General features: G+C 38.5%; 1 non-coding gene across 1 annotated transcript; it reads right to left on the bottom strand.

The window, feature by feature from the left end:
• Positions 1 to 1,389: 1,389 nt before the first annotated feature.
• On the bottom strand, positions 1,390 to 1,495 carry LOC115715414 (small nucleolar RNA R71). Its single transcript, XR_004011285.2, has one exon. It is a non-coding gene; the product is annotated as a small nucleolar RNA R71 (small nucleolar RNA).
• Positions 1,496 to 12,317: the final 10,822 nt, after the last annotated feature.

Below are 12,317 nucleotides of genomic sequence, written 5' to 3'. Positions count from 1 at the left end.
TTAGTATTAATTTTAAGTTAATTTTAGCACATTTTTCTATTTAGTTTAAATCATGTTTGGAGCATTTTTACGCTTTTATCTTTTAATTTTGCAGATTTAAAATAGATGAAGAGTTGGAAAATATCAATAGAAAAAGGATAAAATATCGCATAAAAATATCCCAGTGGAAAATATCAGAATCAGATTCGGAAAAAGGATAAAAACATGTAGAATTTGGAGCAGAGGAGTACACGGGCCGCGGCATGGTATTAGCATGCCACGGCCCGCCTACATGAAGAAAATCGAAGGAAGGATCTCACTTGGCCACACGGGCCGCGGCATGGGTTTAGCATGCCGCGGCCCGCCTCTTTGTCAATAGAGAAAAAATATCTGGCGTGAGGTTTCCCAAAAATTCAAATCCGAATGGAATTTAAACATGTGCGGTTTTCCATCTTTTTAGGACCTGAATGCCTATATAAAGAGCAGAAGAGAGTTGATTTCATCAAGCAATTTCAGAGAGAAAAAAAGAGAGAATTCAGATACAGAGTGGAGAGATCAACTGCAATACTGGAGACATACTGCTCAGGGTTTTCAGCATTCTTCTTTTCTTCTCTTCTCTATTTTTATCTCTTTTCTTTAAGTTAATATGTGTAATTGTGCTTCAATGAACATGTGTAGCTAAACACTTTAATTAGGGTTAGATGGATATTGTTTAACATTGTTTATGGTTTTAATATGATTTATTTTCCCCCTAATTTCTATGTATTCTATTTTATTTGTGCTTAATTACTTTTAATTGTCTGGCCACCAATTAACTGTCTATGATTTTGATGCGAGATCTGAGAAGTGAGTGTCAATTATGCTATAGTGAAATAAAACTGAATTTCGATATAGGACGAGAGTACCTATATGGTTTAGATAGCTTATAGGGTTTCTATGTTTAATGCTTGTTGCATGTTAAATTTATCACGAGGGTAGAAAGTTTGCATGTAATTGAGATTTATATATCTGAGAAGACTATAAATTACCTTAGTAAACCTGCTATTGCATAGAAATTAACACTAGGAAAATAATCATATTAGGCCATATTCAATAGAAACAATTGAAATCGAAGCCCTAGTTTTTATTAACTTTCAATTTTCTTGAATAATTGTTTCTTGCTAGTTTCTTATTCTTAATTCTTTCTTTATTTTTATTTAACCAAATAGAAGTAAAAGTTTAATTTTAACGTACTTAACTACACTCCCTGTGGGATCGACCTCACTCCTGGTGAGTCTACTACTTGAAACGGTACGTACACTTGCGTGTGAAAATTATCGCAACAGTCCTTACCGCCCAACTCTATTGATACTTTGACCGACTTGGCAATGAAATTTTTATCAAAGTTTTTTCCTCTAGCTAAAGCTACCAAGCTACAAGGGGAGATTAATAATTTTATTCAGCTCGACAACGAATCTCTCTGTGATGCTTGGGAGAGATTCAAGGCTCTGATTAGAAATTGTCCACATCATGGGATCAAAAAGTGGATGTTGGTCCATAATTTCTACAACGGGCTGATTGGTAATACCTGAACAATTATAGACACCGTAACTGGTGGGCGTTTATGAGAAAAGTCCCAACGAGGCTTATGATTTGCTTGAAGAAATGGCTATGAATAACAAACAATGGACAACTGAGAGAAGTCAATTGAAGAAAGTTGCGGGTATGCATGAAGTTGATGCAATAACTAAGTTGATAGCCCAAGTGGAGGCCCTGATAAAGTTTTTGACTGCTCAAGTGAAACAAGCTCAAGTTACTTGTGAGCTGTTGTCGAGTGAATTTCGCAACACCAATTTTATATGATATTATTGATAACAGAAAGAATTCTATGTGAAGAACAAGTGCGAGTATTCAACCTAGAGTGGCAAGTACTCAAACTGGGAATGAGAAATGATTAACAGAAAACTGGAAATAACAATGAGACACAGGATTATAGTGGTTCAGTCAGATCACGGTGTGCTTAGTCCACTGTAGCAAGAGTTTCGTAGGTGCCATTTCACGGTGGATCACCCCTTTGTATACAAAGCAGGTGTTCGATCAGTTATACAAGGATTGCATTCATTATCAATCCGTTTTTACACATTGAATTACAATAATTAAACTAAACAACGTTAACATTAATAAATGAATGGCAGTTACTAAGTTCATCAACGTATGCGTCTTCCGAATCTGCGAGTTGACTGTTCATATTCCGATGTTAAACTCGCAGGTTTATCATTATGTTTAGGATGTCTGCGTCCTTAGATAGTCGCCTTTTGTGGACATCGCAAGACAAGCTCATAGAACCTAGACATGCGAGTCTATATTGGTTTATCAAGGCTGTAGGATTCTTAGGACCAACTCGCTTTTATAGAAAGTTGGTCTCCTGGTTTATGCACGGACATGGGGAGGATAGTCGCACATAATTCGATATATGCGAGCTAATCTCTTGTCTCGAATGCGATCAGACTTTGGTCATGCTCGCTACCTCTCGCTGATTCTATCTTAAGCAAGGTCTAAAACTTCGAGGAGTCCCTCATGGACATCTAAGCTTTCATTGGAAATCTGAGTATACGTGTCCTCTAAATAGGGGTCTGGTCTCGAGTTTCTAAGTGAGAGAAATCTCACTATAACATGAGCTATATGGGGACCCTCACACATATGACACATGCCCGGTGGACGTGAACAGCTTACCGATGGATCAAGCTAAAGCCATTGGGAATTATTCTCAAAAGAATAATTATTGGTATAATCAAGGAAGGGGTCATCGACAGAATTTTCAATGGCAGTCCACTAATCAGCAGCAACAGGAGTTCTACCAGCAGAGAAATTAGCCCCAACAAAATCAACAACAGCCATAACAATAAGATTCTAGTGGAGGGTCAAGTCTTCAAACAGATTTGCTACTTCAATTCATGATAGAGACTAGATCATCCATTAAAGCCTTATAGACTCAGATGGAGAAATGTAAGGGAATTACTTTGAGAAACGGGAAGAAGTATGAGGGGCGTAGTGAGAAACAACAAGTGGAAGAAGTGGTTCAAGATCAACAGGCACCAGCACCAAAAGAGAAGAAGACTATTGAGGGTCTTACATCAAAAGAAGCTTCACCACCTATCAGCATAGAGCACCATGTGAAAATTCCTTATAATAGCAAAGGCTCCGCAAGTCTAACATGGACAAGCAGTTTTAAAAATTTATATAAGTATTCAAGAAGCTTCACATTAACATCCCATTCGTAGAAGCCCTAGAACAAATGTCGAGCTATGTCAAGTTCATGAAGTAAATCTTGTCCAATGGCTGTGAAAGCATCCTTGAACAACAGGTTTACTAAGCTTCCATTGTCTACCAATATTCTTGCCACGACCTTGTTTGCAATTGGAGTCTCAATGACCAAGGGCTCATGATGCGGAAAGTGTATTGGCTTTACATCTTCCTTAGTGAAAGTAATGGATTGATCCATGAGTCTAGGCCTCTGAGCCAGAAGTTGAGTGACTTCCCATATCTCACTATCATGTTTTAGGGCCCAAGCATAACGCTTCAGCTCATTTCTAGTGGTTCCCCCATTATGAGGACCTCCAGAGATTTAGCGACCCTTCCATTTGTTTAGGGAGGTAGTCTGGGTGCGTGCTGGTGGGGCATCCCTCCAGGAGGTACTTACCCCTCCAGTGCTGTCGTGGGTCATCCTTGAGGCATTGGGACTCTAGTCTGAGTCGGGTTCAGATGTGGCAATCTATTTTTGATCCACTTGTACAAGTGGCCCAAACGAATTAAACTTTCAATGTAATCCTTCAAATTTTTGCATTTATTAGTGGTGCGACCGATGTTGTTGTGATAGTCGCACTTTTTGTTGGGATCTCTTCGGGAACTGTCTCGATACAAAGGAGGAGGTTTCTGGTAATGCATATTTTTCTGAGCGTGAAGTATACTTGTTCTTAAGTGTTCGTAAGCTCTGTGTACTGTCTATACTGGGGCGTATACCCTCTCTTTTGCCTCTTGTCCTCAGATCGCGCACTACCTTTAGAACACCTTTTACTCTGAGAACTTTGGGCGCCCCTGCCATGCTTGTGGCTGGCGCGGACTGAGTTGGGAGTTACACGTTCATCCCGAGGGGATTGCCTACTAGGGCCCCCAAGTGTGACAGTGCTGGAGCAAGGGCAAGATTCTTAGCATATCCCAAAATGGTAGAAAATTGTATTTTGCTTGTTTGTGGGACAGCAGGGAGCACAGCTCCAAGAAGTTGCGTTCCTGTTGCATATCCTGACACTCCCGTTGGGTAATACCTGCCATAAGCCACTATTTGTGCCTCTTCCAAGTTAATATACTTTTGGACCCTCTTCTGAAAGTCTTAGAGGCTAGCAGCTCCTCCTACTGTAGCTCATTCCAAAAAGGAGTCCCGATCTGAATTCTGGCTTGGATTAAAGCCAACTATTGTCCATCATCGACCTTTTTAGTTTTTGAAGCTTCCTCTTTGAACCTTTTTATGAAATCCTTCAGGGTCACCGCTGGTAGTTGTTTTATGTTGGTCAGGACGCCTACTTCGAGGTAAATCTTCCTTGCTGCCACAAACCGTCGTCAAAAGCTGACTTGTAGCTTATTCCAACAGTCTACAGACTTATTGAACCATTCCTCAGCGGATCCACCCAACGTTAATGGGAAACATAAGCACTTTGCGTCATTACTGACTCTCATGACAGTCATTACTCTGTTGAATCGAGACAGATGGTCATCGGGGTCCGTATCTCCCGTGTATACTGCCAATTTGAGCATTTTGAAATTTTGGGGGAGTTCTGCCTCCAGGATATTCCTGGCGCAGGGCTTCCGATCCTCACAGTCAGACTTCAAGTCATCTGCATTTTGCCTTTGCGAGACCCTAGCAATGTCTTTGCAGAGGATTGCCAATTCTACCAAGATTCCTTCATTTAAGGCACCCTCCAACACCGATATTGCTTGCTTCTTTTTCTCTAAGTGTTTCCTAAGGTCACGATGCTTATTGTTAAGCTTCTCTCTTAAGTCGGTAGGGGGATGCTTGTGAATTTTCCTGCCTCTTTCCCCAGGTTCTTGATGCACTGATATGCTTTTTTAGTCCTCTCGGTCCTGAGGGCTAGTGCTCTCTCTATGGAGCCTGCCCCTCGGCGGACCCTTCCCTTTTTGGGAAATCAGAGCAGACTCTTTCGCGGATCCTAAGCATTTTTTTTCTCTTTATGGAATTACGTAGGATTTCTCATATGGTTCCCTTCAGAGGGATATCGTAAAGGGCTTGGTTCCCTATTTTTATGCTTTTGGGTACTTGGTGACGACTCTTCCTCTCTTTCTCATGGTCCCGAAGGTACGACCTTAGGATGCACGTGGATTCCAGCCATTTTCATAGCCTTCTGCATGGCGACCATTATCTCTTGCATCCTCCTATTTTGGTCCTTTTGCGCATGCAGTTCAGCCTCGTGATCAGCTGCCTTTTGCCTTAGGGCAAGTAGTTCGGTATAATTGCCATCGTCATAAGCCTCATACCCTTTTTGGTTTTCTTCGTACTCCTTGTCATTTGTTTTGTCTTGCTCTTCAGAGTCCATGTTTACTCATGAAGTTGCTTCTTCGTCCCTTGGATTCTAAAGATCTTATGGGATGAGGGGGGCGAGGCTGACGTGTATGGTTCTGAGTCTCCACCATTGTACTTTAAATCTTTTGTTGTCGTTCTTTGGATAATGATTCCCACAGCTCTCAATGGAAGCACTAAAATATTAACTGAGATTTTCGACAACCAAATATTTAATGTAATAATGATAGTTTAGGGATAATTAATGCAGATATTTTTATGTGGTTCAGGCATTAATGAGTTGTAGTCCATGAGTCTCTGTTATTAATAAGTGGGTGTTTCTTACAAAGAATATTTTTTGTGTCTTCTTTTTTCGATCCCCTCCCTAATTTTATTGAGGGGTACTTATAGCAATTGGTGGAAAGAAGAAATGGTTTACTTGTCTTCAAGTGCTATCTATGGGCACGCACAAGTTCCTAAAAGGTATAAAATAGGGCATGCATAACCTGCATAGTAGGCTGCCTAGGTTTTAGGTGAGATTAGCCTTCATCCCCTCTTAATTGATGTGATTATTCATAATGGAGTCGTACCTAGCACCCTTGATTATCGTGTAATCGCCCAAAGTCGGGTTTATGACGTCTAACACGTCCTCTTATGGGCATTTCCAGACATTTTTTTCATGCTGCATTAAATGTGAATTGACCTTTCACCTCCAACTTTGCTAGTCCGGAGGGGTTCATTTGTCGTTCACCTCCCGGAGAGGAAGTGGGGCTATTTCCTCATGTCCTGGAGCTTACCCTTGGATCATAGTTATTGGGTCTTACAGAGGGGATTTGGTTAAGTGTTTTGTTCACCTTCGGATGATGGGCCTACTTCTGCCACGTGTCCTATATTGCGACTGCCACGTATATTGGGAAAAACTTAGGACAACAAAATTCTTATTAAATTTAATATATATTAATAAAATAAAAATTAAAAAAATGATAAAAAAAAAATCTCACCTGTATGAGATTATTTATCCCACCCTACTAGATGAGATAAATAATCCCAGACATATGAGATTAGCTGGATTACTTATTCAAACTTTCAACATGCCCAAACACTAGATTGGAGAAATTAGCATGTCTAATCCAGTCGAGTCATGCGTACCGAACGGGCCCTTATGGTAATATAGTCCTTCCATCACATTTTATTCAATTTTATCATAAAACGATGAAATGGTGGATGTTAATTAACAAATAGATACAAATTAAATATCTGTCACATTTTTTACGTTAATAAATAATAAAATAAAAGAATTTTTCTTTGTTATAATATTTATATTTGTATTTTTATTTTTTTTAATCATTAGAGTATAAAGGGTGAAAAGTATTTAATTTGCATCTATTTATCAACTACAGGGTTTGCCCTAGGCATAGGCAGGCTAAATCCATGCCTATGGCTCACACTTTTTGGGGCCAAAATAAAAAATGAAAGGCTTCCATAGACTTTTATTTAAGTAAAATTAAGTGTATTGTAAAATAATAAATATTCATAGCTTTATTGGTACACATTATAAAATAGTGTGGATTCAGTTAGTACTGATATGTAAGGTTGTTACACAGTTTGTTATTGGGTTAGTTGTACAGTTAGGATGTTAGTTATAACAGTTGTAAAGTTGATTTTCTATTATGTACATTGTATTTATAAATAGAGCTTTTGCTCATTGAATGAATATACAGAATCATTTCAATCCAATCTTTGTTATTCTCTCTATTCTTCTGTCCTTACATGGTATCAGAGTTGTTCATGCTCAAAAATTTTTGCTTCCGCATTCTCTGTTTCTTGAAGTGATATTCTTCTTTCTCCTTCTTCTTCACCATGACAAACTCGTCTGCATCGACCAATTCGACTTCAGCAACAACGTTTCATCCTATTATTTTTCTAGCAATATCTCTGTTATGCTTGATAACAACAATTTTTTGCTATGGCGTCCTCAAATCCTCTCGGCTATTTGAGGTCACCAACTCATTGATTACATTTCATATACTACTCAACCACCTCCAAAATTTCTTTCTGAGCACAATCATATTACTCAAGACTATCAATCCTCAATATGCTCAGTGGGAGCAGCAGGATCAACTTCTCTACTCTTGGCTTTTATCGTCCATGACCGAAGGTGTCTTAACTCGAGTGGTTGGCAGTGAGACTTCAGCTCAAGTTTGGAAAACTCTCGAGGTATATTTTTCTACTCAAACCTCATCTAAAATTGATTAATTTACTAATCAATTGTAGACTATAAAGAAAGGCTCTCTTTCGATCAATGAATATCTACTTCGTATCAAGATTGTTGTGGATCGTCTTGGATCCATTGGACATCTGATTTCTGTTAAAGAACATATAACAGCTATATTCAAGAGCCTTCCATCTGAATATGACACGTTCGTCATCTCTATTAACTCTCAGAATTAGCCTTATACTGTCGCTGAAATTAAATCGTTGTTGCTCTCTCAAGAACACAGAATGGAGAATCACCATCGCGATCTTGATTCTGTCAATCTCGCTACAAATCGTAATACTAAGGGTCGTGGTTCTGGATCTGGATCTGGAAATTTTTTCTTCCCTCACTCTATTTTCGATTCGAAAACCAATACCAATCCATTTGCTTCTCGTGGAGGTCGAACTGTCTGGAATCCCTATGTTGTCAATCCTAGAGGTGTTGGTTCATCTCCAGTTGGTTTTCGTGGTCCTCCACCACATTCACAGGGTTCTGTCTCCTCCTCTGCTATTAATCCAACTGGCTCCAGATCTACCTGTCAATTGTGCTCTAAACAAGGTCATATAGCATCTCGTTGTTATCAGAGGTTTAACTTTGACTTTCCTGGAGTTGGTGCTGCTAATGTAGATCAGTATGCTGCTAATATTGCTACTTCAGACACTGTTTCAGACCCTGCATGGTATCCAGATTCAGGAGCCACTACTCATTGCACTGCCAATGAAACCAATTTCACTCAGAAAGAACCATATTTTGGTCCTGAACAAATTCACATGGGGGATGGTGCTGGCCTTGATATACAACATGTTGGTCAGAAATTGTTTCACACTCCTTATACTTCTAAAACTCTTACTCTCAATAATCTCCTTCATGTTCCTAATATTACCAAAAATCCCATAAGAATAGCTTTGTTCACTAATGACAATAATGCCTTTTTTGAATTTTATCCTGATCATTGTGTTGTCAAGGATCTGGACTCCAAGCAACCTCTAATGGAAGGACATCTTAGTCATGGACTCTATATCATTCCTCCAAATCAGCTTCAGTCCAACAGCCTTCAATCTTTACAACCAGTTTTTTTCTTTTTATATAAATAATGCTCAAGTGAGCCATTGTAATAATTCCCCAACCAATTTTTCCTTATGGCATAATCGGTTGGCTCATCCCTCTGCTAGAGTTGTTAAGCAGAACATGTCTTAGTGTAATGTTTCAGGAAATAATAAAACATATGTTGATTTTTGTGATGCTTGTTGCAAAGGAAATATACATAAATTTCCTTTTCGCATTTCTCAAACTGAATACACAAAGCCTCTCCAACTTATTCACAGTGATCTATGGGGACCTTCCCCTATTACCTCCTAAAATGGATATCGATATTATCCATTTCATTGATGCTTACAGCAGATACACCTGGGTTTTTCTGTTGAAAAACAAATCTGAAGCCATTCAAACCTTTGTCAATTTCAAAACCCAGATTGTAAAAGAGTTTGAATGCTCTATTAAGGCCCTTCAATCTGACTGGGAGGAGAATACCAAGCTTTTCAGTCCTATCTTTTAACCAATGGTATTTCACATAGACTGTCTTGCCCTACTACACATGAGCAAAATAGTGTTGCTGAAAGAAAACATAGACACCTAATTGAATCTGCTCTTACCCTTCTTGCTCATGCCTCTATGCATTTGTCTTTTTGGGATGAGGTTGTTAGAGCATCAGTTTTTACTATTAACAGGCTACCCACACCTATTTTCCTTAATAGAAATCCTCTTACTGTTTTGTATGACAGGGCACCAGATTATTCTCAATTGAGAGTATTTGGGTGTGCTTGTTACCCCAATATTAGACCATATAATAGGAACAAGCTTGAGTATAGGTTTGTTATGTGTACTTTTTTGGGGTACAACATCAAACACAAGGATTAAAATGTCTCTCACCAACTGGTAGGATCTATATTTCGAGAGATGTTCTCTTTAATGAACATTTCTTTCCTTATGCTACACACTCTCCTAGCACATACTCACAATCTTTTCCTACTGCTTCTAACCAATCTAGTGTGCCAACTTTTATTCCTCAATCCACCTCTGTCTATCCTATATCCTCACACACTCTCCAACTGATTCATCCATCTCTACTTCATCTCCCACCAATTCACCTCTCCACTCACCTACTATGTTAGAATTTAATTCTGCTGGTCCTGACTCAAATCCCACCAACCCCAGTCCTACTCCCATAGTAGTGGCTTTCTGTCACTGCTGCTACCACCACACCAACAACTTTAGCCCCTACAACCAATGTTCCTACTAATACACATCCTATAGTTACAAGGGCAAAGGCAAGTATCACTAAACCAAAGGTTCTTCTCATTACATTTGAACCTAAGTCCTACAAAGTTGCTTTGCAAAATCCCCATTGGAACAAGGCCATGAACTGTGAAATGTTTGCTCTGAAAAAGAATGGCACCCGGTCCCTTGTTCCTTTTCCCCCTAGCAAAAGAGCAATCACTTGTAAATGGGTTTACAAAGAGAAGATGAATCATGATGGTACCATTGCCAAGTATAAGGTTAGGCTTGTTGCAAGAGGTTTTTTGCAACAATATGGTTTTGATTTTACTGAGACTTTTAGTCCAATTGTTAAACCAGCCACTATCAATTTATCTTAACTATTGTTCTATCTTAAAAATGAATTATAAGACAACTTGATGTTAACAATGCATTTTTGAATGGGGATCTTCAAGAAGAGATTTATATGGTCCAACCTCCTGGGTTTGTTGACACTTAGAATCCTCATCTAGTTTGCAAATTACACAAATCCATTTATGGCTTAAGGCAGGCACCCCGTGCATGGTTCGATAAATTGAAAATTGTTCTACTGTCATTTGGTATTCTGTGTGCCAAGGCTGATCCATCTTTATTCTACAGACACACTAGTGCTCATTCCACTTTTTTGCTAGTTTATGTGGATGACATTTTAGTGATAGGAAGTTCATCATCTGTTGTTTCTTCTTTGATCTAGCAGCTACATCAGATGTTTGCTCTAAAGGATTTAGGTCTTTTGAACTACTTCCTTGGCATTGAAGTAGCTCATACTACAGAGGGACTCCACTTGTGCCAAACGAAATACATACTTGATAGAAGTGTGGTTGGTGCACTGCAATACGCCACTATCACTAGGCCTGAGATTTCTTATGCAGTGAATCATGTTTCTCAGTTTATGCAAGCCCCTCTTGAATCTCATTGGAAAATTGTGAAAAAAAATTCTTAGGTACCTGTCTGGCACTATTGACCTTGGGCTGCACCTCAAGTCTGCCTCAAATCTCACCTTGATTGGTTTTTGTGATGCTGACTGGGCTTCGGATGCTGATGATCGGAGATCAACATCATGTTTATGTATATTTTTGGGCCCTAACATTGTCTCCTGGTCATCTAAGAAACAGAAGACTGTCTCTCGATCAAGTTCAGAAGCTGAGTATCGAAGTCTGGCTCATGCCACTGCAAACTTAGTTTGGATCCAAGCTTTACTCACTGAAATTGGTATTCATTTGCAGCATCTTCCAGTAATTTGGTGTGACAACCAAAGTGTTGTCTTAATGGCTGCCAATCCGATTATGCATTCTCGAACTAAACATATTGAATTGGACATATACTTTGTTCGAGAACGTGTAATCAACAAGTAACTTCTTGTCAAACATACACCTGCTTGTGAACAGGTTGCAGACATTCTTACAAAAGCTCTCTCTAGCACCAAATTTCTGTATCTTCGAGACAAACTTAGCTTAGATTTTTTATCTAGGCTAAGTTTGAGGGGGGTGTTAGTCTGATATGTAAGGTTGTTACACAGTTTGTTATTGGGTTAGTTGTACAGTTAGGATGTTAGTTATAATAGTTGTACAGTTGATTTTATGCTATGTACATTGTATGCATAAATAGAGCTTTTGCTCATTCAATGAATGTACAGAATCATTTCAATCCAATATTTGTTATTCTCTCTATTTTTTCCTCTGCCCTTACAGGTTCAAGTCTCGAGACAATTTTTTTCAATATTTTCTTTTATATATTTTTGAAAATGAATGATCTTAGGCCCATATATTTACAGGACTAGATCAATTATCATTCACTACGTTACTCATTTTATAATAAAATTGAATAAAATATGATAGAAGAACTACGTTAGTGTAAAAGTTATATTTCGAGTGGTATTATTAATAAGCCCTCTATTATAAGAACACAACAACTTAGTAGTGTAAAAAATTTAAAGAAAAAAATCCTAATTATTATTTCTTTTATTTATTTTTTTATTTTATATTCTTGTGAAAAAAGAACAGTATTTTGTAACTATATCTGCTAAGAATGTTCACAAATTTTACTTTTTGAGGAAATCTATAACTTATAAATAAATTGCTATAGTGGTATATATTAGGTGTAGAAAGTAAAAATCCCAAAATTGTGTCCAACGGACTAACGGGAGTTGAACGCACAGAGCCAGCAGATCCGTTGGATTTGTCGGTGTTAGTAATCAAATCGCTGAAAAGACGTTATTAG

The sequence above is a fragment of the Cannabis sativa genome, chromosome 4, assembly GCF_029168945.1.
Source record: "Cannabis sativa cultivar Pink pepper isolate KNU-18-1 chromosome 4, ASM2916894v1, whole genome shotgun sequence".
NCBI lineage: Eukaryota > Viridiplantae > Streptophyta > Magnoliopsida > Rosales > Cannabaceae > Cannabis > Cannabis sativa.
Note: the sequence above shows the minus strand (reverse complement) of the source record. Positions and strands in the feature narration are given on the sequence as shown.